Source organism: Dendropsophus ebraccatus, chromosome 8, assembly GCF_027789765.1.
Source record: "Dendropsophus ebraccatus isolate aDenEbr1 chromosome 8, aDenEbr1.pat, whole genome shotgun sequence".
Classification (NCBI taxonomy): Eukaryota; Metazoa; Chordata; class Amphibia; order Anura; family Hylidae; genus Dendropsophus; species Dendropsophus ebraccatus.
The window spans coordinates 48,989,048-49,014,750 of NC_091461.1; the positions used below are offsets into that span (position 1 = coordinate 48,989,048).

General features: G+C 39.9%; 1 protein-coding gene across 1 annotated transcript in view; it reads left to right on the top strand.

Annotated features, from left to right (window-relative positions):
- The window catches only part of PCDH15 (protocadherin related 15), a 796,162-nt gene that overhangs the window by 754,441 nt on the left and 16,018 nt on the right, over nt 1–25,703 (top strand). The gene's annotated exons all lie outside the window — the stretch shown is intronic.

Consider the following 25,703-nt stretch of genomic DNA (forward strand, 5'->3'; position numbering starts at 1 on the left):
AGTGTGACTGTGGGGGTCCCGATCGGTAAAAAGGGCCGCCGGAGGTCTCTCACCTTCCTCCGTGCGGTCCGATCGGCGATCTGCTACACTGAGCCTGCACAGGCAGGCTCAATGAGCAGATCGCCGATAACACTGATCAATGCTATGCCTATGGCATAGCATTCATCAGTGTAGAAATCAAACTAATCTATGTAAAATTCCCCCAAAGGGACTTCAAATGTGTAAAAAAAAAAAGTTAAAAAAAAAAAAGTTAAAAACACTAACACACTACCCCAAAACCCCTCCCCCAATAAAAGTTGAAATCACCCCCCTTTCCCATTATATAAATAAAACATATAAAAATAAATAAACAAATAAACATATAATATACCGTAGCGTGCGTAATTGTCCGATCTATTAAAATATAACAAGCGTCATTGCGAACGGTAAACGGCGTACACGAAAAGAGGGAAAAAAGTGCGCGGATTACCGATTTTATGTTACATTATATATAAAAAAAAAAATAATAAAAAGTGATCAAAACGTCCGATCTTCACAAATATGGTATTAATAAAAACTAGAGATCATGGTGGAAAAAATGACACCCCATACAGCCCAATAGGTGAAAAAGTAAAACCGTTATAAGCGTCACAATAGTCCCATTTTATTTATAATTAATTGCCAAAAAAAAGGATTTCATTTAAAAAAAATATATAACATTAGAGAATCTGCGTAAACCTGCATATGGTTGTGTTCGGGCTGACCTATAGAATAATATTGTCATGTCGCTGTTACCATAAAGTGCATTACGTAGACACAGGAACCCACCAAACGTTACCATATTGCATTCTTTTTTGCGATTTCATCAATTTATATCTTCATAAATAATATATTTGGAATTCCATCATACATGTTATGGTAAAATGAATGACGCCATTACACAGTACAACTATTCCTGTAACAAATAAGCCCTTACATGGCCTTGTAGATAAAAAACTGAAAGTGCTAGAGCTCTTAGAAGGGGAGGAGGGAAAAACGGAAACACTAAGATCAAAATTTGCGCGGTCCACTGGGTCATTTTGGGCCTGGTCCTCAAAGGGTTAAATAACGGACGTTTTTACCGCAGACATCAAAATAATGAATGTGTAAATGACGTCTTTTGCGGACATTTTTTATTAGTTGTTCACACACAGTTTTTCTTTTTTCACCGTCCTTTGACCATCTTTTCTATTAAACTCAATGGACTTTTCAATTAAGCCACACCTAAAAGCCAATTAGTAACCCAAATAATAAAGTACAAACACCTGTTATTGCACTAAGGGGAGGTCAGGCTGCTAAATTATGTCCGTTATTTTAGACTCAAAATGACGGACGTCATTTTAAATGGAGCTGAAAAAAACGTTGTGTAAACATAGCCTAAGGCTGTGTTCGCACAATGCACTTTTTTTTTTATAAGAACAGCCACTGTTTTCAATTAAAACATTGGCTGTTCTTCTAAGCCTTGGCAGCATTTCATTTAAATCAATGCAATGCCACCTGTTCCATGCACATGTCTCACCAACAATGGCCGTTGTTCGGTGCAGCCTTGCAAAAAAATGAACATGTCAAATAAAATAATAACAACCCCTGTTCCACGAACAGCGTCCATTAGTAATCTTCATTGTAATGCTTAATTGATTCCCATAACATCCCAAAAGGGTCGTATGTAAAACAATGTTCCTGTGACCGTCAGAGCCATGCGGAAACATGCCAAACACCGGCCAGTGTTCGGCCAGTATTACAACAGCCATTGCTTAGCCATTGTTATACTGTGTGTGAATCCAGTGGGTTATCCAGTGTTAAAAGAACATGGACTTTCTCATTTCAGTGGAACTGAGTTGCAAAACTCCACCCAAGCTGGAGACATGAGTCAGGCTGTCCCTGGAAGAAAGTAACCATGTTCTTCTTATGCTGGATAACCATTTCAAGATTTAGGCTGGGTTCACACGCTGTAACTGTGCAGCTGTATTTTTTATGCGGCTGTAAATGTGCGGGTGAAACTACTGCCGTGGGAAAAAATAGACATGCGGCTCAAAACATACGGTCATTTACTTGGAAATCTGGTTCAACTAAAAATAACAAATAAAATCTTAAGAAAGTGATGCAAACACCTCTGGATGCATCTGGGAAAGCAGGGAACACAGTTTACATGAATCGCTATTACCGGGGTTTGCGATCCTCTGCACTATAGCTGATGTCTCTCATGGTTAATATATTGAATTAATAAAACACATTTTCTTTGTAATAAAGTCCCTTTTATTGTTCAATAATTAAATGTAAACGATTCCATCATTTTGCAATTAAATATACTGTTAAAATAAATATATATATATATAAATAAATGTATATTTAAATATATATTTATTTTTTGACAGTATATTTAATTGCACAATGATGGATTCGTTAGAATTAAATTATTGACCAACGAAACTGAATTTATTTAAACGAAAATGTGTTTTCTTAATTAAATATTAATTAGTACAGGAAGCTCCAGTAAGCCGTTAATTCATATGCCGGCAATAGAGCATTCTGTACTAATCATCACTTAACTTTAATGAAAACATCAAATGTTTCTTCTAATTATGTTATGACAATAGCATTATTAGAAGAAACATTTAGAATTATATGTGCGCTCAGCTGATTGGCTGTTCGGCTGAGCGCACATATAATGAGCCGGTCCGCAGTACAGTGACTTCATTGTGCTGCGGACCAGCGAAGAGGACACATCGGGGTGAGTATAGAGCTCTCCCCACCCCCTCCCCGGCACTGCACCCCTCCCAGCAAGGAAGGGGGGTCACTTAACCCCTTCCTTGCTGGGATGGGTGCAGTCTGACATCAGTCTGGCCCCCAGGGGGTTAAGGGGGATGCAATACATCCTCCCTTAACCCCTTGGGGGTCAGACTGTAAGCAGCGATCTGTAAAGATGCTGCATACTGTAAGGAGCACAACACCGCTCACAATGATGGGTGTTGTGCTCCTGTTTGTGTGTTTTTTGTGTGTTTCTCCCTTTTTGTTTTTCAGATATCGGTATCCTGTGGATTACGTCAGATTCCATGGACTACGTCGATGACCAGCGTTTTTTTAATGTTTTTTTTAATAAAATGGTCAATGAGGGGTGTGGGGGTGTTTTTATTTGAATAAAAAAATTTGTAAACTTGTGTCTTGTCTTTATTTCTTTACTTTATAGACTTAGTAGTGGAAGCCGTCTAATAGATGGAATCCATTACTAAGTTGGGGCCTAGTGTTAGCCGGTATAAAATGGCTAACACTAACCCCCTATTATTACCCCAGTACCCAATGCCACCAGGGGTACTGGGAAGAGCCGGGTGCCAGTGGTCCCGGAGCGTCAAAATTGGCGCTCCTGGACCGGGCGGCAGCAGGCTGGTAATATTTAGGCTGGGGAGGGCCTAAAACAATGGCTCTTCCCACCCTGTTGTTACCAGGCTGCTGTCGTTTGGTTTTTAACCCGGCTGGTTATAAAAATAGGGGGGACCCTATGCGTTTTTTTTTTTAATAAATAAATAATTAAAAAAAAAAACGCATAGGGTCCCCCCTATTTTTATAACCAGCCGGGTTAAAAACCAAACGACAGCAGCCTGGTAACACCAGGGTGGGAAGAGCCATTGGTTTAGGCCCTCCCCAGCCTAAATCTTACCAGCCTGCTGCCGCCCGGTCCAGGAGCGCCAATATTGACGCTCCGGGACCACTGGCACCCGGCTCTTCCCAGTACCCCTGGTGGCATTGGGTACTGGGGTAATAATAGGGGGTTAGTGTTAGCCATTTTATACCGGCTAACACTAGGCCCCAACTTAGTAATGGATTCCGTCTATTAGACGGCTTCCACTACTAAGTCTATAAAGTAAAGAAATAAAGACAAGACACAAGTTTACAAATTTTTTTATTCAAATAAAAACACCCCCACACCCCTCATTGACCATTTTATTAAAAAAAATTCAAAGAACAACCGCTGGTCATCGACGTAGTCCATGGAATCCGACGTAATCCCCAGGATACCGATATCTGAAAAACAAAAAGGGAGAAACACACAAAAAACACACAAACAGGAGCACAACACCCATCATTGTGAGCGGTGTTGTGCTCCTTACAGTATGCAGCATCTTTACAGATCGCTGCTTACAGTCTGACCCCCAAGGGGTTAAGGGAGGATGTATTGCATCCCCCTTAACCCCCTGGGGGCCAGACTGATGTCAGACTGCACCCATCCCAGCAAGGAAGGGGTTAAGTGACCCCCCTTCCTTGCTGGGAGGGGTGCAGTGCTGGGGAGGGATTGGGGAGAGCTCTATACTCACCCCGATGTGTCCTCTTCGCTGGTCCGCAGCACAATGAAGTCACTGTACTGCGGACCGGCTCATTATATGTGCGCTCAGCCGAACAGCCAATCAGCTGAGCGCACATATAATTCTAAATGTTTCTTCTAATAATGCTATTGTGATAACATAATTAGAAGAAACATTTGATGTTTTCATTAAAGTAAAGTGATGATTAGTACAGAATGCTCTATTGCCGGCATATGAATTAACGGCTTATAGAGCTTCCTGTACTAATTAATATTTAATTAAGAAAACACATTTTCGTTGAAATAAATTCAGTTTCGTTGGTCAATAATTTAATTCTAACGAATCCATCATTGTGCAATTCAATATACTGTCAAAAAATAAATATATAGATAAATATACATTTATTTATATATCTATTTTTTTTAACAGTATATTTTATTGCAAAATGATGGATTCGTTAGAAATAAATTATTGATCAACGAAAGTGTCTTGATTACAAAGAAAATGTGTTTGATTAATTTAATATATTAACTATTAGAGGCATCGGCATTCGGCATCATTGCCGGCTATTTTTGAAGTACTCCGTACGGACCGCCTGTCAATCCTCGGCCGCATGTTCAGCCGCAAACAATGGTCTTGTTCATTTTTTACGGGTCCGTTTACGATAGGGCCGTAGATTCAGAGATAGTGTGCACTGTGCAGCCGCATATCCTATACTTCCCAGCATACACACGAACCATCAAAAATACCGCCGCACAATTACAGCCGTAAATACAGCCGCACTCTTACAACGTGTGAACCGAGCCTTAAAATGTACTAAGCTAAATAAGAGACTGCCTAAAATATGAACTTGTCAGACTGTTAGTGCAGGTAAATTTGGGATATTTTTAGAAAAATACTGTACCACTGTGCCATTAGGTACAGGAGATATTCCTCATGCTTGGACCATCTACAGTCTTGAGTAGAGTCAATAAGGTGTAGCGCTGCAGCTCTGACTGAAACTGTTGGCAGATGGCGGTCTACTAGTCACTGATATAACAGTCCTCTGATGACATTGCAGTAAAAGTAAATCACACAGCAACTGAAACGTACTTATAGTTTGCTTCCTCATCAGTAGTAATCCATACAAACAGTGAATTTTGTTTATAAAGTTAATACATAAACTGCAGTCTTTATCATAATCTACGAACAAAGTGCACGCCTGTCGCCATCTAGACATTTAAGATGTTTCCTTTTAGCTTTTAAAATGTATCATCCACAATTTACCTCTGCTGTACACTTATCGTGAAGAGCTATTTCTTATTATCCGGCAAATTATCAATGCATTGTCAAGTTTGCCATTTATTTATTTTTTCCTAAGGCTGCAATTTACACGATTAGACTCTTAGAAACCACATTTACGGCTTCAATATAAAACACTATGGCTAGAATATTCATATCATGCTACAGGTAAAGCTGTGCACATGATTGTTAGGCTACGGTCCTCATATTGCAACCAAAACAAGGAGTGGATTGAAAACACAGAAAGGATCTGTTCACACAATGTTGAAATTGAGTGGATGGCCGCCATTTAATTGCAAATATTTGCTGTTATTTTATAACAACGGCTGTTGTATTCAAATAATGGCTGTTATTTACTGTTATATGACTGTCATCCACTCAATTTCAACATTGTGTGAACATAGCCTTTCTGTGTTTTCGATCCACTCCTGGTTGAGGTTGCAAAATACAGACCAAATACTGACTGAAATATACGTAGTGTGAACCAAGCCTTCGGCTTTGTTCACACAACGTATTGAGACCGGCCATTCCGTGACCCGGACGGGTCACGGAATAGCCAGTCTCTTCCCGGATCATCCCGGCCGATACTTAGGTACAGGCCGGATGATCTGTCCGGCCGCAGAGCTCTGATGCGGGCGCATCAGCGCGCGCCGCATCAGAGCTTCCCCCTGCACACAGTGAAGCAAGCGGCCGGAGCCGCTCGCTTTACGGTGTGAACTGATAGGGTTTCCTACGGCCACAATTCATTGAATTGCAGCCGCAGAAAACTGACATGTCAGTTATTCTCGGGGCCGCACGGGATCCCGGACGGAGTGTATACGATGTTTTACGTAGTGTGGACGATAGTTTTATGTAGTGTGAACATAGCCTTAGGGTGCATGCACACTATGGAATCCGCACGTACGACCCACTGTGGATTCCGTCGCTCACTTGCTCTCACTAGTGCCCACGGGCATCTTTGCCGTCCACCGGAAGAATTGACTTGAATCCGCCTGTGCATAGAATGGAGTCCATATTATAAATAATAAAATAAACAGCAAATATTTTCACACAGAATATGTAATTTCTAATAGTGATATGTATTATTCTTGGGTGCTTTACTGGGGTAAATCCCCCCCCCCTCCCCCTTAACAGAAACATGCAGGAACACCCATATCATTTAGACGACTTCAGTGATTAATTTATGATCCTTGCTAAGTACTTAGAAATGAAAACCACTTCCATCTGAAACCTACCTGACAAATTTATTTTGGTATAATCAAATTGAGATGTCGGCAATAATAGCAGATAATCATTATTTCCAAGAATAATTCTGTATTACTTTCGGATTCAATAAAGAGTTTTCAGAAGAGTTATTAAAATCAGATCTGTGTGTCACATAAGATTTATATGCTATACGTAAAATTATGATTAATACTATGAAATCATGTTCAAGCTAATTCCACTTACCTCCAGTAAAACCCCTTGGCGAAATATATTGAGATTAAAGTAATATTGGATGTAGAATTGTACATTTTATATACAATCAAGTGTTTCTAGATTTATAATGAAAATATACTTTTATTATAAAATTGGGTTATCATAAAAAGATAACAGACTACTGAGTGGTTTCTCAATAGCATATATGTCTAGGATAAGATCATTGACTGGGGTCATGGTTTAATTTCACTACATCACAGTATATTTAATTGCACAAAAAATGGCAGCTGAATTAAATGCATCTTATAATCTAACTAAAAAGATTGATATCATTAGAGCCTGAATTATTCAATTGGTAAAATGTAGGCTTTTTTTGGCCTGTCCAAAATATCAGGTGATCAGAACCATAGTCAGCCAGGATTTGCAGTGCGGGACACTATAGGGTAAGTATGTCTAGAGACATACTTGTCAGATCAAAGTGTCCTTCCTGGTGGAACCTTCAGTGATCATGCATTGATGGGGGTCAATATGGTCTATATAGCCCTCAGGGTGGTTACTAAAAGATGTACATACAGCAGGGCCAGTACAAGTAAGTTTTATTTTGTAAAAACAATCCATTTCTCGGCAACTCAGGCCCCTTTATCAGATATGACTGACTCTTATTTACCATAAATGTCACAATTATTGATAGATTTAATTTTTGATATGTTATGTTTGCCCCTATTCAGGTCAAAAACAATATATAGTAATCCTATATATCCCATTTACACCATGTATATAAAAGGGCAGACTAGATGGACCAAGTGGTCTTTTTCTGCCGACAAGCTTCTGTTTCTAGACCATGCTGTCTAATGAGATCAAGTTGTTGAAGCCTAAGGTAGAGATATACTAGGGAAAAAAAATATAAGATAAGGTCTTGTTTTTTATGAATGGAATAGCTGTTAACTTATGGGTATGAAAGAGACTTCATTTTCAACCAAACAGTATAAATGTACAGTCACTTTTACATTAGGACTTTGACACTTTAATGGTCTGTTTACACAAAGCGATAATTCGCCCAATTGATCGTTTAATGATTTTGAAGTAACAATTTGGTTTTTATAACAATCAGCATTTAGAAAAATAAATCATTAGAAAAAATTTTACATCGATCGTTTTTAAGATTGCTTAAGCCTATCACATACATATGGTAATTCTTTGAAAGACTGTTTACACAAAGCGATCTGCGAATTTTTAGCGACCGACCAACGACGATTTAAGAACATGTTGAAAGATCACAATGAACGATTTCTCGCTCGTCACTTGATAATTCGCTGTGTTTACACAAGCCAATTATTGCTCGAATGTGATCGTTATTGCGAAAATTTGAACGATAATCGTTCCGTATAAATGCTGCATTAGTCTATTAAATAGGCACCACACCTTTAACAAGTGCGTCAATTAATAGTACAAGCACAAATAAGGAACTTTATATTATATCCCATCAAAGGACAATGTATCTTTCTTACCCCACTAATCTACTTACTTTTCTTCTCCTCTCCTAAATTTCTCAAATTTATCTTGAGACAAATCTGGACACTGAACTATCAAGTTACAGCTGTCTATAGAAGTCTATGAATTGGGGAGGAGTGGAAGTGGCTGGAGACCAGGGGTGTTGCTAGGGTTCTAAAACTTCAAGGGCATGGACCGTCTAAGTTGTATCTTGCTCAAGATATTATCACCACATAATAACTACATGCTACCATTATACTCTTACTAAATAAATTAGCAATAGCAATATTACCAATACCAACACTATACAGCGGACAAATAATACCACCATATCATGACCATGTATTATCACCAGCTAATGTCTAATGCTACCATACTGTATATAAAACTCTATACGCAGACCATGTTACCTCCATGCAGTAAGCATATTACAGCACAGTTACTGTACATCCAGTGACTCACAAGTGATGGCTTTTCTGGCATCTTCTTCTTTTGTCATCTTCTCCATTTGTCAGAGACTGTCGTGATAACTTCTTCTGGTCACAACTCATCTCCACAGACTCTGCCAAACATTTTAGAAAATCTGTTACAACACCACCTCTATACAAAACTCTCAATGTTCTATTTAGGCCCAATTTGTGTTAAAATGCAGAAGCTGAACACAGTATAATCCAATCTTCGTCTTCCATAGTTTACTGAAAATTGAAATGCTATGCTTAACACACCGGCAAAAATGTGGAAGAACCACTTTTCATATGTTCTGTATGATTTAGCACAGATTTATAAAAAAAGCTGAATGCCACGCTCACAGAACATAATGTTTCTTTAGATGAAAGCTGTATAGACTTGTCAAAGCAGCCGTGGCATACAGTATTGTAGTGGGGTATGTCCGAATTATAAGTATGCCAGGCTGCTCCTTAACTATCATAGAGGGCACTCTCTTCATTAAATGTCTGCAAAGCTAATAAGTATTATAGAAATCATTTGCAGGTATTTCTACAGTCATTCAAGACAAAACTCTAATGTGATGATACTGTAGGACATTTTGTTTATTTTGCAGCACTTGCAATGGTAGATAACGCTTATCCTCTTACTAAATTCACCCACTTAATGGAATCCGGCAATATACTAGCCAATTAAACTTTTCAATGTTCTCAGAGCCAAGTTGTAAAGAACTGGATGCTTGCTCAAATGCCTCATCTAAGACATTTTTTAAGTTATTCACACTACATAAAAAGCACGGCCGTATTTGTGCAAACAACGCCTGTTATTTTGCATATAACGGCCATTGTTTGCACAAATACAGCCATCGTTATGAAATACGGCCGTGTTTTTTATGTAGTTTGAACCCAAGCTTTAAGTCTGTTTTTTTTCTTCTTTTTTTTTCATTTCTATCACTATATCGCTACAAACTTTCTTATACTTTAGGGATAGTGTCGCCAAAAGAGTACTTGAAAAATATGCTTTACAAACTAAATGATTACTAAGATAAAATACAAACATAGTAGCATATATGGCCCAAATAATATTAAAACAGATTATACATCCCCAAATTTAAATGAGGGTTCATATATATAAAGGGAATGTCCAGGTGATATGTCAACAATGTGCTTGTACCTTAGTCCGTACTTTGCGCTCCACTTTTTTTTTTTCATGTCCTACGGAGAACAACTTATCAACCTAAGTATCAACCTGTCCTTTTCAATAATATCAATTTCAAAAAATATGTCTACAGTGCTAGATTTATTACTATTAATCAATATGATATGAACAGGTAAATACTGTATGTAACTGAGCACCTTACAAAAACATTTCATTTGCTTTTTAAAGATAGCAGCCAGTGCTGCAGTGGGGTGGGACAAAGCAGCAGTCAGAACCAATAATGAGACAGGAAGGAGAGTTCAGATTACTACAGACTCTCGTAAGTACTGTAGCTACAAATACCAGTTCTGCCCTAATGGAGTCATGCTAAAAAGCAGTCTACGCATCATGTATAGGTATTAACTTATATAGAAATATCCACTCCAACTACTAAGCTGCCTTGTGATCTTTTTAGAGACTTCTTGAATGCTGTGACGTCATTGCTCCACAAGAATAATAACCATAGACATATAGATCACTTCTCATAACGTACTAAAGTATAAGAAAAAATAATAAATATATATGTATGTGTTTGTAAAAAGTAGATAAAATAATGGGAAAAAAAGGCAAGTTTGGCTATGAAAAATAACAGGTAAACAAAATGTGATATTTTTTTATGGTTAGCATCTATTCTTGTTACTGGTAAGTAGCACCTCAATTCTTAGCGATATAAACAGGCAAGAGCGGCATAGGTAACTTTGCATCCTTGGATTCCAAAATTAATGAAATTTTGGGCAACTGCATTTTTCTTTTTATAGGCACTTCAGATGACTTGAGCTCTCTTATCCTTAGCAGTAGACACCCAATTCACACAATTAGATACAATGTTATATCCCTAACACAGTACAAGGGCATTTGACTTTTATAGGAGGTTTTAACCCAGAATGTTCTTCGCTATGCACCATGTGGCTTCATAGCTTCATTCCAGTAATTTTCTGTCCTCTAGTTCAGGCATTAACCTTTTCAATTCTAATGAGAGTGCTTCTTTTCCGTGTTCAGCTGGATTTGCATATTGTTTCAATTACTGCTTGTGGAATCAATATCCAGAGTGCATCTTTTTCCACTAACCATTATTTATCCAGGTGTCGATATAGGTTTATTAATGATAATGAGGCAAGCTGAATGCATCAATAAGAACGCGATTTAAAGCTACTTCATAGTAAGCTAATAAGTCATTTGGCTGTATTCATACGCAGAAATATTGGACTCACAAGTAATGCAAACTTTGCTTTGATGTAATCCATTATCACTACATAAACAGTGTTGTGGGAAAATACAGCCACTTTTCAGATGTTTCCTTTTATTTTACACCCGTCATATCTAGTAGTTCTTTAAATAAAACTTCATGTTCGACAAGTGGATCATACGGTATATCCTGAAGTAATGATAAACCAAGGGTCTGAGGTGGTAAATCAGATTGATGTGCCATTCAGTACTGTGTTCATGTGATCAATGGGAGAAGTACAATCTTAACACACAGAGACAACTCATTTAACAATGACACACTCTCATGGCCTAGAATTTTAATTCAGTTCTTTAACAAATCACTTATTGTAGTATGAAGTTTACATAGGGCATTAGTTGCTGTAAAATTGAGCTATGCCTCCCTATGTTGGAGCTGGGGACCACATGTGGGCTTCCAAAAACAGTAGGTGCACAGACAGAGGAGCATATAATCTTTAGTTTTTTTGTGATTTTTAAAACAAAGTGTGCGGAAATTCACTTGGCTAACTAAGCAAATTTTCCGCAAACCTTGCTTAGAATTTGTTACTTAATAAACTGAATTTTTCTGTAGCAATATTGGGTGAGTGCTCCTCCTTTTCGTATATTATGCATACGCATATGATTGGTTTGATTGGTCATGTACCCTGGGCTACTTATCCCACAGCTTATATTTCCTAATCACAAAAGTCCAGTGTTTGAGCCCAGGAGCACGCTGTTGACAGTGAAGCTAAAAACCTCTCTCTCTATGTCTTGATTTTTAATATGTAATAGTCATTAACCAAACATATGGCATGTTATGTTGCTAAAGGGGTTGTCTGTGATAATTTCATAGTTTGATACTTGTAGATTCTGCCGGGGACATGTAATAATTAGAGATGAGCGAACCTTGAGCATGCTCGAGTCCATCCAAACCCAAACTTTCTGCATTTGATTAGCGGTGGCTGCTGAAGTTGGATAAAGCCATAAGGCTATGTGGAAAACATGGATATAGTCATTGGCTGTATCCATGTTTTCCAGAGAACCTTAGAGCTTTATCCAAGTTCAGCAGCGGCCGCAAATCAAATGCCGATCGTTCTGGTTCGAATGGACTCGAACCCGAACCTGGTTCGCTCATCTCTAATAATAATGTATTTTCCTGTCTAGCTCCCCCACAGCTGTTGGCTCTCGGGCTGTCTTTTCTATTCCGCTGTCAGTGTTTTGGAAACATCCGGTGATGTCCCGCTTCCTCAAGAAATGGCTGGTCAGCAAAGACAATATTAGATCTATGTTGATCAGCCATTTCTGGAGGGAGCGGGACATTCAAATGTTTCCAAAACACTGACAGTGGTGCACACTGGGTGGCCTGAGATACCTCAGCTGCGGTGGGGGCAGGACAGGTAGGTATACATTACTAACATGTCACACACAGCCCAGAAAGGATCCGCAAGTATCAAATTATCCTCCCCAACCCATTTAACATACTGTGCCTTAGTGCACAATGCTATTTACACAATATGAATGGAGGGCTAGAACAATAGCGTTGGTGCACTAAGTTAAACATGTGGCATGCAAAAAAGTTCCTTTGGCGGCTGCTACATCTATATTTTAAATTCAGTTTCCAAACTTTATTCTAAGTCGTAAATGATTGATCTGTTGCACCTTTCAACTTCAATGTCATAAAAATTATGTGCTTCTAAGCTAATAAAGTTTTTTTCTTCTAACATAAGTGCTAGGTTAAAAAAATCAGGATTGTCTTTTATCTGCAAATAAATCATTGTCTTCTGCTTTCCCTGGCTACCTGCTCCCTAGAATGTAATTCTATGATACCGTTTTAACAGGGAAGAAAAGTACTATGTTTCGTAAGGCAATTAATATTTTTATTTACTGCTGGGAGTTAAAATCGAGTGTTAGAAACCAGTTAATCATGTTTCTTGCTTTTGACACAGGCCATTTACTCTCAGGAATTGCCCCCTCTACAAACCTGGCAGATTTGTTTTATGTTAAGGAGATGAGAAAAGCTAGCGGGCAAGGCCTTTAAATTTTAAGTATCCCATTAAGAATTATCACATGCATGTCACACACACCCAGGGGATACTGCACTACAAAGTAGGAAGAGTGTTCTCTAAGTCAGAAAAGGTTGAACTTTATGGACTTGGCCTGTCTTTAGTACATCTGATATGATACAGCAACTACTTTCACTTTTATCTACTTCTATAGTAAATTTTTATTTTTTTATTTTTATAAAGGTCCCTTATGATTACTCTGATCAGTATAGGATATAATAAAAGCTAATGTACCATCAGGTACATTACTTTTTTTTTTTTTTTTTTACCTTAGCCGCTTGGCACTGATACAGGGAACCCGGTAGCACAGTCTTTTTTTTTTAAACACTGTCCAGTTCCCAAGCTCACCGCCAGTCTTTTCCCAAGTACTGGCCCAACTTGCAACACTGGGGGAAGGCCTGCTGCAGCCCAGTGTGATGAAACCCCCTCCTTTTTGTGAACACAGCTCTATTAGAATCGTCATAGAGGGGGATATGATCACAATGAAGTTTATGTCAAAGGGAACTTAAAAATACTAATGATAATGAAGAATTTGATGGTTCATGAAGCTGGTAGAAAGTCATGTCACTAAGCCTATTCATTTAAGTGAGGTGAAGCCACATTCACTATGTATCAACCTACAAGTCTATGCTTCCTGTTGTATCAAAAAAAGCTTTTAGAAAAGGGTTTAGGTCAATAGCATTTCAGCAGAAAGATATGACAATATGTACAGTGGTGGGACAACATTTTTAACAGACTTTTAAAGTCTACTAATGACTATATTTGGTCAGTTTCAGAAAGTATATTTTTATTTTGCAGGACTTATAGGGATATTTCTATGTAGACTTTTATGGCACATCCAACATCTCATGATCAAGACCCTTCACCACTCTCCTGCCTACTTTTGGCTTCCAGAGTAGGTTGGGATGCTGAAAACAGACAAGCTGACTGTTTTACACAGTTTACTCAGGTCTAGTTAATAGGAATCGCTAAATAAGTTGCTAAATAATGTGACCCTACTAGCTATTTCCATAATTTGGGGGATACAGAAACAGTGTAGCCTGACTTGGTTCTTTGTAGCTCCCTGACCACCTCCAGAGGTGCTGGGGAGAACAGAGGGGGACCTTAAAGCGACTCTGTACCCACAATCTGACCCCTCCAAACCACTTGTACCTTCAGATAGCTGCTTTTAATCCAAGATCTGTCCTGGGGTCCGTTCAGCAGGGGATGCAGTTATTGTCATAAAAATAACTTTTAATCCAGCAGCGCTGTGTCTAACGGCCGGGGCTTACATTTGTATATGTATTAGGCTGGCACACCCTCTCTGTCCTTCCTCCCCACCCTCCTCAGCATTAGGAATGATCCAGGCAGATTGCTTCCTATTCCCCACCTGTGAGAGGACGGCACATGGGCTGGATCGTAAATACACCTGTGCAAAGCTAAAACAGCAGTAAATGTTGAGAAGGGTGGAAAGGAAGGACAGAGAGGGTGTGCCAGCCTAATGCATATACAAATGTAAGCCCCGGCCGTTAGACACAGCGCTGCTGGATTAAATGTTATTTTTATGACAATAACTGCATCACCTGCCGAACGGACCCCAGGACAGATCTTGGATTAAAAGCAGCTATCTGAAGGTACAAGTGGTTGGGGGGGGGGGGGGGGACAGATTGTGGGTACAGAGTCGCTTTAATCTCAAGATAGATGATGGTCTATCAGAAATTTATGGCATAGTCCTTAAATATGCCATTACTGTGCAGAAGGGAATGCCTCTTTAGAAATTTAAGAGGTCATGATTAGAGATGAAGGAACGTCGGGATTTTGTAGGTTCGATCGAACTTGAACGTTCTCAAACCTGCAGCATTTGATTCCCAATGCCTTCCGCCAGCTACCGCCTTGAATTCCGGGATTTAGCCAGGATTCATAACTTTTGACATGTAATAATTTTGAGAATTTAGACTCATGTCCTATAATGAGGCTAAACTGTCAGAGTTAGCTACTGTAGCTGCCGGGGAGTGGATCACATGGTCATTTCACTTTCTCCCCAGATATATCTTCTGATCTCAGAGGGTCTCAGCAGCCAGACCTGCTGCAATTAACAACTTTTGACATGCCTGATGCCTTTTCGAAGCCATTGATAATGACAATGACTCTGTACTAGTAGACTATATTCAGTCCATTTCCCATATTACTTTTATACTTTTTTAATTTTAAGACAAACCAAGGAAAAAGCAGAGACCACTTCCTCTTATATTATGACAGGTTAGGGACAGAGGACAGGGGAAAAAAAGAAGGTTACAAACATTAAAATAAAGAAAGGGGTAGATTTAGCAAGAGATAAATTGGAATCCAAGATCAGGTGTGATCTGTGAGTGTAGTATGGAGAGGGAGACTGGATGACTAGTGACACAGTCAACATCCTTGTGGTTGCACAGAAGAGGAATTAAAGCATCTTATGTGGGATCGGACCAGACAGACATACCTTCACTCTCCACATACCTCAATGAGTCTTTTGTGCTCATGAGCCTGTCCGCAGTTTACTAGTTTTATCCTTCATCTCTTTTAGTAGGTATTAACCACTGCATACTGGGAACATTCCACAAGACCTGCCATTTTAAAAATGCTCTGACTTATTCATCAGGCAATTGAACAATTTAAATCTCGTCAAAGTTTTTCAGACCCTAACACTTGCTCTTTTCCACATTATTACATTATTAACTGTTCACTTGCCTAATATAGACTACCTCCTAATAGCCGCATTTTAACAAGGTAATCAGTGTTATTCATTTTACTTGTCAGTGGTTTTTATGTGAAGGCTATCTGTTATGAGGAAACCGTATTCAGTTTTTTAAAATAGGGTTTAAAGCCTAAGGCTTTGACTTACAGTACAAAAGGCAAAATTCTGTGTGTAAGACTCCTTTTTATGCTTCTCCTCTGGATTTTGTCATGGATTCATTTACGCAATTCTGAAAGGTAAAATCTGCATAGAAATCTGCATGTTAATACATGTGGATTTATGACCTATTTTCAAAAAGTTCTGCCTCAGGTTTTTTTTTATGTATAGAAGTTGAACGGTCTACGTGAATTCTGTTTTATGCCATTAACAGGATTGGATTCTGCCAGAAGAAAGCAGACAAGCCTTTCCTGTAGTAAGGTCCCCTGGTTCTCTCTCATGGGATAAAATCCTATTCCTGAAAAAAAAGATGTACAATACTGACAGACTGGTCTTGTAGCTTTGCAAATGAAGATGTATTTTGAGCAGTGGTATAGAGGGGAGGGAAATTAACACAATCTTACATACATTACATATATTTTTCATTTAATGAATGTGTACAAATTATAGCAGAAGTCATTTTGTAAAAATGCAATCATTTGCTTGTTAAATGGATCTAGTTAAATGTCATTTAGGGTACAAACCTACTTGCCGGATCTGCAGCGAGTCTCCTTGCTGCGTTTTTGCAGCGAGACTCGCTGCAGATCCCAGCCCTATACTTTCATTAGCAGAGAAACTCGCAGCAGGGATGTACATCCTTGCTGCGATTTTGTCTGCAGCCCTCCCCATTAACCACCTAGCTGCCGGACATTATACATTATCGGGTCCCCGTTCCTGCTTGCTTCGGGGCTCCCGATGTCTTCACGGCCCGCCCGGCCAATCAGTGCGCTGCGGCAGGGCAGCGCACTGATTGGCCGGGCAGAACGTGCCGGGAGCTGCCGAAGCAAGCAGGAGCGGGGACCTAGTAATGTATATCCTGCCCGCCCCCCCTGCAGCCCCGATCGCCCTCGGCCGCATGATCGCCCCACGTACCCCCCGGCCGTACGATCGCCCCCCGCAGCCCCGATCGCCCCCCGCAGCATGATCGCCCCCCGCACCCCCCGGCCGCACGGGCTGCGGGGGGCGATCGTGCGGCCGGGGGCTGCGGGGGGCGATCGTACGGCCGGGGGCTGTTGGGGGCGATCATGCGGCCGGGGGCGATTGGGGCTGCAGGGGGGGCGGGCAGGATATACATTACCAGGTCCCCGCTTCTGCTTGCTTCGGCGGCTCCCGGCACGTTCCGCCCGGCCAATCAGTGCGTTGCCCCGCCGCATCGCACTGATTGGCCTGGCGGGCCGTGAAGACACCGGGAGCCCCGAAGCAAGCAGGAACGGGGACCCGGTAATTTATAATGTCCGGCGGCTAGGGGGTTAATGGGGCGGGCTGCAGACAAAATCGCTGCAGGGATGTACATCCCTGCTGCGAGTTTCTCTGCTAATGAAAGTATAGGGCTGGGATCTGCAGCGAGTCTCGCTGCAAAAACGCAGCATGGAGACTCGCTGCAGACCCGCCAAGTGGGTTTGTAGCCTTAAACAAACTTTTCAACAGTCAGCAGAATCAGTCAAAGCAAGCACGTGGTAGCACAGTTCACTTCCCAGCTCTCAGAAATCTCTAACCAGGAGTCTCCATGGGTCTATGGGGCTACTGAAAGAAGATGATTGATAGTGGGAAAGTAAACTTCTGTAACAGGTAGAACCATCACGAGGAGGTGAATCCTCTGGATCACTGAGCACTGCTGACATATCTTCTCCAAGGATAGGAGTCTATGGAGCCCCCGGTTTTCACCAGGATGAAATATTTCAGTGTGAAGATGTTCATCTGACTGGAAATGAGAAGAGAACTAGTAATAGAACAAGATCCAAATGGCTAGAAGGTTGCTAGGAAGCAAGGAAAGTGGCAGATAACCGGAGAGAACAGACGTGATTTGCTGATTGAAACACACCAACGACTCAGCACAGAGGTCTGGAGGCAATGGCTATAAATACACTCCATTGATCAGCCTAGAATTTACTAGGATTTGTGTGCTGAGGCTTTAAATACAGGTGAACAGGCGTACACCTGCCTCTAGAGGGAGCCCAATTCCCAAGATGCCAGAAGTACACTAAGAAAGAGCAGGAGAGTGAAAAGATGACCGAAGCACAATGCAATTCGCAGCAGATATGGGATAATGGACACCACTACAGCCTTTACAACTTCACAACCGCAAATTGCCCTTCTCATTCTCACTACTTAACAGCAAAACCCCAACCAATCAAGACATGTCAAAAGTTTGTTTTAATTACAGATACACATTAACAATGATATCAAGACTTGAAAACTTCACTCACATTGGTTATGGTTCCTTTCATGAAAATGCCATCATTTACCTTTTAAGAGGCTTCTGCTGCCTCCCAAATCTGGAAAATTCCTTTAACTTTGATGTAACGTTGCACAATAAAATCCAGCAGCTATGGAGAAGAGCACATTGATTGGTTGGTGAGGATTAGCGACACACCATTTGCAGTTAGTTACATTTTCCAATTTGTGTAAAAGCCAAGGCAGAGTCAGGACCCACTTGAGGTTTTTAGAAGAACTCTCAATATATAAAGGCATCATTTTACAATATCTGGATTTTGTTTACCGTTGTTATATAACTGAAGATCACTTGTGAAGAGCTTCTTAACTGCATAGTACAAAACCAAAGTTATGCTTATGTAGCGATGACATCCCAACACAGCAAGGGAAGTAATGGTTTTCATGGCTGTCATGAGACAGTTTTACAGGCACAAAAATGCATCTGAATTATGCTAGTCTTAAAATGTAATGCTATGCTATATCCCCCCAGCAATGCAGGATATCTGGTTAGGAGAAATCTAAACTGTCTAAGCAGGTTCACACTTGGTCATTTCTGTAGTGTAGCAGTAAAGTAAGCAGTTAATAATTTATAATATATTAGTATAATATGTTATAAGTTATATGGCCATGGTCATTTAAAAAAAAGGGCAGTTGACATATCCTAGACAGGTTAGGGTGTGGGTGCTCAGACTTCTACCAATTGCTAAAATAAGCAGGAGGAAGTGCTCGCTAAGAGCGTTCTTCCCCTGCTCTTGCCTTAAGAGACAAAAGAGTTTAAAGACAGGAGAAGCATGGGGAGAGAAGTGTTCAACCACACGCTTCTCTCCATTCATAAGTAGTGGTCTTAGCACCAAGACCCCTACTTAAAAAAAAAAAAAAATGATGTTACTTCAGGACGGGGGGGGGGGGGGGGGGGGGGGGCAATTAATTTTCCCATGGGGCCATATGACAAATTGAAATAGATTTTGAGTGCCAGACTATTATATGTAACTAGCTCTGATGGGGACAGAGGTAAGTTGGGAGTATTTAACAACCTTCTCCACCTTGGGGCACCCCTATCAAATAATGTTCTACAAAATACAAAAACCCTCATTCAGTGACCCACAGGTGACATCTTCTTTGATCTGAGGCATCACTTTCCCTTTTTCTTTCCTTCTGGCCCAGGCCTCCATGATTTTGTCTTCCAGCTCCAATTCATCTTTTCAGAACCTGCCAGAGAAACATCTTAGGCTTAAGAATTTTTCTTCAACTTTCTTCCCCCTGTCCCTACCCTTAGGGTCACATATAGTTGTAATTCCACTGTTTGGTGTCATGCATGTAAAGTGAGTAGGTATGTAGGATCCCCAATATTGTAATAATACCCCTTTTATAACCCCCATATAGTAATAATGTCCCCTGTTGTGTCTCTATATAGTAATAATGCCCCTTGCTGTGCCGCATAGTAATAATGCCCACCCCTGCTTTGCCTCCTAGCACCCATAGTAGTAAATATCCCCTCTTGTGAACAGAACCCCTCCACCCATAGTAATAATGCCACAGCTATGCACCCCCTACCCATAGTAATAATGCCCCCTATTGTATACAGCCCCCACCTATAGTATTAATGTCCCCTGTTCTATACAGCCCCCACCCATAATAATGATAACCCCTTGTTCTGCTCCATCATTAAACACAACATACTTATCTACTGAAAGAAAGAAGCAGCTCTTCTCCATCTTCTGCCTCAAGTCTGTGAGCCGCGGGATGGATCCTCCAGCAGATGCAACAACGTTATATTATTCCACTTGCTGGAGGTGCCCACAGCCTATGACAATGAATACAACAGCAGAACACTGGCAGGTCTATTCTGTTTCTCATTTTCAGTCCACTCACACTGCAGTGGGCAGGCCGAGCATTACTGCAGCCTCGAATGCCAAAAAGATGTGATGCTACATCTTGAATGTTGGACCTCCGCAAGGACCTCCACATTTGAATGTTAGACCTCATTACTCCTTAAAAACTTTATTGTACAGTGCTGTTGGGTTCCTGTTTTTTTTGTATTACTCTAGAACATTTTAAAAGTTTTTAAAATGACAGGGACATTTTTCTGGAAATGTAAATGCTTTTCTTTTAATCCTTTGCAGATTTGGTGTCACAAAACATTTTTCCCCGGAAGATGTCCTTATTGAAGGGGTTCTCCATGATTAGAAATAAATATGGCCACTTTCTTACAAAGACAACACTATATCTTATCCTTAGGTTGTGAGTAGTATTACAATTTGGTTCCATTCACTTTTATGAAATGGAGTAGGAAAACCACACCCATAGGACAAAACTGGTGTTTCTGGAAGAAAGTGGTCATGTTTTTTTTTTTTTTATGACCTTTAATGTTGCTAAGTTTCTTTTTTGCAGCTTGTATGTTTTTACATATAATTTAGACTCTGTCTTACGATTTAAAGGGAATCTGTCAGCTCCTATGGAGAGGGAGTGGTAATGGCTTCGTGCCGCACTTTGGCCCGCCTCACCACTCCCCCTCCCAGCTTATATTGAATATTCATTGTGCTCACCCGGTCAATGTAGTGTGCGCACGCTCCCGCGGCGATTCGCGCATGCGCTGCAGTGCGTCGGAGCGGCACCGAGTAAAGCTATTGAGGGGTTAGGCTTTGGCTCAGACGCACTAGCTTTGGCTCAATGTGGCAGCAAAGCCTGGTAATGTTATTTCACCTACACTTCCAGACACCCATAAAACACAGAATGAGAGGGCAAACAAGGCCCTTTGGTCTTTACAGCTCTAACAGAGGCGCACATAAAGAATAACATTTCTGCCATGACAGTATCAAAAATTATAGTTATGTTGATTAAAATCACAGCTTTATCTCTAATGCATTTACTCCTCTAAAGTGCTGGGAAATGCTGTGCATGTAATCAGTGGCGGCATTAGCTCCTTTGTGTGAAGCCATTTGTATTTCTTCCATGTCCGCATATTTAAATAACCATTTTTCCTTCAGAAAATGACCTTTGATTTTTATGCCTGGTTTTTAATATCACACAATGTTAAGTACTGTGGGGTATGCTGGAGTCATGTAACATTATTGTCATAGCCTGTACTGCAGCTTGTCTCACAATCAATTGCTCCAATAATTTTATTTAAACAAGGTAATAATGTAGCCAAAAGATTACATACAAATGAAGTCCTAGCAATTGTATTGCCAAATACGTGTAAGAATTACACCTGCATTAGTAGCTATTACTAGCATTCAATAAGCGGACTATAATAATGAGATTTATTCTCAGTGCTGAATTTGTACTAGCTATATTGAATGACAGAGTCCACCTACATTGTGAAATTTCTAGTCTTTGGTCCGCTGTGCAAAAATCTACATAGGGTTCGCTGTACTTGTAATCTAAGGTAAACTGTAAAGGTTTAGTTAGGGTACAGTTAACATGTATCTGTTAGGGTACATAGAAGATATATAGAAGATTTTTGAAAGAAAAAGACAACCTGGTTCCTCTATTTTTTTTTTTTTTTCCTTCATTCCTTGCAATACTGTTATATAAATTTGTGAAACAAAAAGACAAAGTATTAAAATTACTATATTGCAAAAAGTAATTGACCCAGCGTTTACAATGACATTGTATGAAATGGATATACAGTAAGTACATAAAAACATAGAATGGCAATGGTTAAAAGTTATTATTATTATTATTATTATTATTATTATTATTATTATTATTATTATTACCCAACATAGCTTTTCCAAATATTTTGTTCTAAGACTTTGAAATAGGCAACTATGGGACATGGAGAGGATCATACAGAGTTGTAGCCTAGAGGCCTTATTACACAAAGTGATCAGCTACCAAATCAGGCAGATATCTCCCCATGTAATAGAACCCACAATAAGCTGACAAACAAGCAAACACTTGCTTGTTGGCTAATCACTTATTTTAAACCTGTCAAAAAATAATCCATTGTCAGCTGCACATGTCACTGTGTAATAGGAGACTTGCGGCTGAGGGCAATATGGTTGCACGAACATAATCTAGGGATGTTCCTGCAGTCCTGCAAGCAATTATCAGTGGTTTCACAGGTTTCTTTTTTTTTTAAGCCAAGCTAAGTTTGATGAAGAGCAATCTGTCTGAAATGTTGGTTCACATAGATTTTGCCAGGGGAAGTTGTGGACAGCCAGACAGCTGAAAATGTTGCGTTACATAGTGGCTAATCAGAAGATTGGCTCTACATATAATACAAGGATGGCTTGAGTGCACCAGAGCAGGTGCTTTTCAAACAAAGCATGGACTGACCAGCCTGGAGGCAGCAATACTTGCAGAAAACCAGCAAGTTATTAGATATATAAGGCATTACAAAGAATCTGCCTCTTGACAGTTGTATTTACACAAGGGCATCTATTAGATACCTTTTCTAAATGGATTCTGTGGTTGCTACTTCAGCAAGAGAAAAGTTCCCCACACTTTTGTCCAATTGGTTATCTTCTGATACACTGAAATTAAGCACAGCCAAAGATGAGCCAGCTGTCAATCAAGGTGGGGGTGCCCTAAAGATGGAGCCGTGGCCAGAGAACAAGGCGGGCACAATTAATGTTACAAATTCACCTCTGTGACTCTCTTGTTGTAAAATAAAGATAGTTTTTTTTTTTTTTTTTTTTTTAAAGACATTGGATCACTGAGCAAAGCTAAAAGGTACCTATGTGATTCTCACTTCGTAGGCAACTGGAAACTGGTATCACTTTCATGCTGCCTAAACAAAAAGTCATTGGGACGGTCCCCATTGAGGCAGCTGATCTCCCCCTGCTGGCCTTTATTGACAGGAAGAGTTCTATAAATCTGGTGGGGCACGGATTTAAAAAAAAACAAACTACTGGAGGCCACCCAGATGAACTGTAATTCAGGTAGCATGAAAGTAAAGACGGGTTTCCTTTAAGTGATACTTTAGTACCAGGACTCCTAAGGCTGGGTTTACATTACGTATATTTCAGTCAGTATTGTGGTCCTCATATTGCAACCAAAACCAGGAGTGGATTAAAAACACAGAAAGGCTATGATCACACAATGTTGAAATTGAGTGGATGGCCGCCATATAACAGTAAATAACTGCCATTATTTCAATATAACAGCCATTGTTTTAAAATAACAGCAAATATTTGCCATTAAATGGCGGCCATCAACTCAATTTCAACATTGTGTGAACAGATCCTTTCTGTGTTTTTATTCCACTCCTGGTTTTGGTTGCAATATGAGGACCACAATACTGACTGAAATATACGTAGTGTGAACCCAGCCTCAAACTGTAAAGGAAATGCTATTGTCACGTGGGGAATGATGATTTTACTTTTTAGTTGCACTTGCCAGACTTTTTCCCTCCTGTTTGTGATGCAGGCATTTTATAACTGGTTATTTTAAATATAAAAGAGACATATCGTTCTAAAATAGCCAACAAATAAAACCATCTGCATTTGAGGTTGTGTTGCCCTTGTTCTTCTAGTAGATTACATGGGTTCTAGTGAAGCATTTGATTTAACAAGTTGTACAGCTTTTAACATTCAAGTATGGTTTACTGAGTTTTTGATAGTGATTTCTGCAGCTAGACATTAACACATTGTATCCCATAAAAATAGAAAGACACATATCTTCTATATTTATTGCAATTCTCCCCTAATGAGAAAAAAAAAGGTTGAAAAAATAAAAATATAAAATATCTTTTTTATTACTATATCTACTCTTAAAGGAAATCTCTTGGATTTCTCTACTTATGTTCCCCTCTATGTCTATCTGTTTCACTTGTGGGTTAGTTAAATATAGTTTGATTTTATTTTGCCCTGACAGTGATGGAAATCAGAACTTTATACAATAACTTCCTGGTGGGCCAGTGACAAAGCACACAAACCAGTCTGAACTAGCAATTCATGGGTTAAACCTAAAGTCAATGGCATTTTTAGTACTTTATTTTGCCCTGCTTTTTTTTACCTGGACCTGCGTCTGTGGGATCCAGTTGTGGAGTGGAGGATTATGTTGCAATCACTGACTACAATAAAAATACTACAATAAAAAGTGTAATACAAATTACACTTTACCTAAAAACCTACAAATTGATATGCAAAGTTCTTCCTGCACTATAACATGCTGCTCAACATTTGGATTGCATGTTTCTACAGAATTTGAATTGTTTTATTGGGCCAAGTGTTTGAACATATTCTCTCACATCCGATGTCTGAGAATAAAACAGTGTAGAGAAAATCTGTAGAATAGAATAAGTGCTTTCATTTTGTAGCCTGCACTACAGAGATCTGACATCTGATCAGATACCTTCTACTTTTGTGGTCATCTGCTATTGTTTACACATTATTTTAGTCACCTTGTCCAGGATGAGTAATCATTTACTTCTTTTTTTCTGACAGTTGATACAATATGTAGATGTATATATTTCCTGTGTGATTGTTGGCTGGTCTCCCAATTTTACTTAACCATCAGGGGCATCTGAATGCTGAAAATCATTGTAAGGACCTAGTTATCAGTGTTGTAACATTGCCTATTATTGTGCCCTCAACCAAATACTTCATCACTAAACATTAACACTAGACCCTTAGTATCAAAGAGGTTATCCAGCGTTGAATTTTTTTTTACACATTGCTACCCTGTTGGTAAAGATAAGATGCTATGCTTACCTCTCCACACTCCCCCAGTGTCCTTGCTGTGGTCTTGCCAGTGTCCCCGCTGCAGACATCTGATGTGAATGTTATATGTACTATCAAAGGACTACAGCTGTGTTATGCTGGGACTTGTAGTCCTCCCCTCGGTGACTCACCCACTCTCCCTCATGCAGTTGTCAGGTTGGGACCAGGGAAGACAATGGACAAGCTCAACCCTACAACTTGCACCCGCCCCAGCTGTCCCTACCTAATTGCCACAACAGCCCTAAAATGGCAGCAGACAACTTGGAGGCGTTCCCTAACCTGAGCAAGTGCAATACAAAAAACAAAGACAGACGTACGAACACAATAAGGGGAAGTAAACAGTCCAAGTCAGTAACAGCCGGTCAGCGAGGTACAGAAGCAAAGTCCAGAGAGTAGTCTAAGTCCGAACCAGAAATCCAATGCCAGAGAATAAGTCAGAATAACACGCTAGTTCAAGATACTCTCACAAGTGAGGCTCTCTCACAGGCAAGGAAGT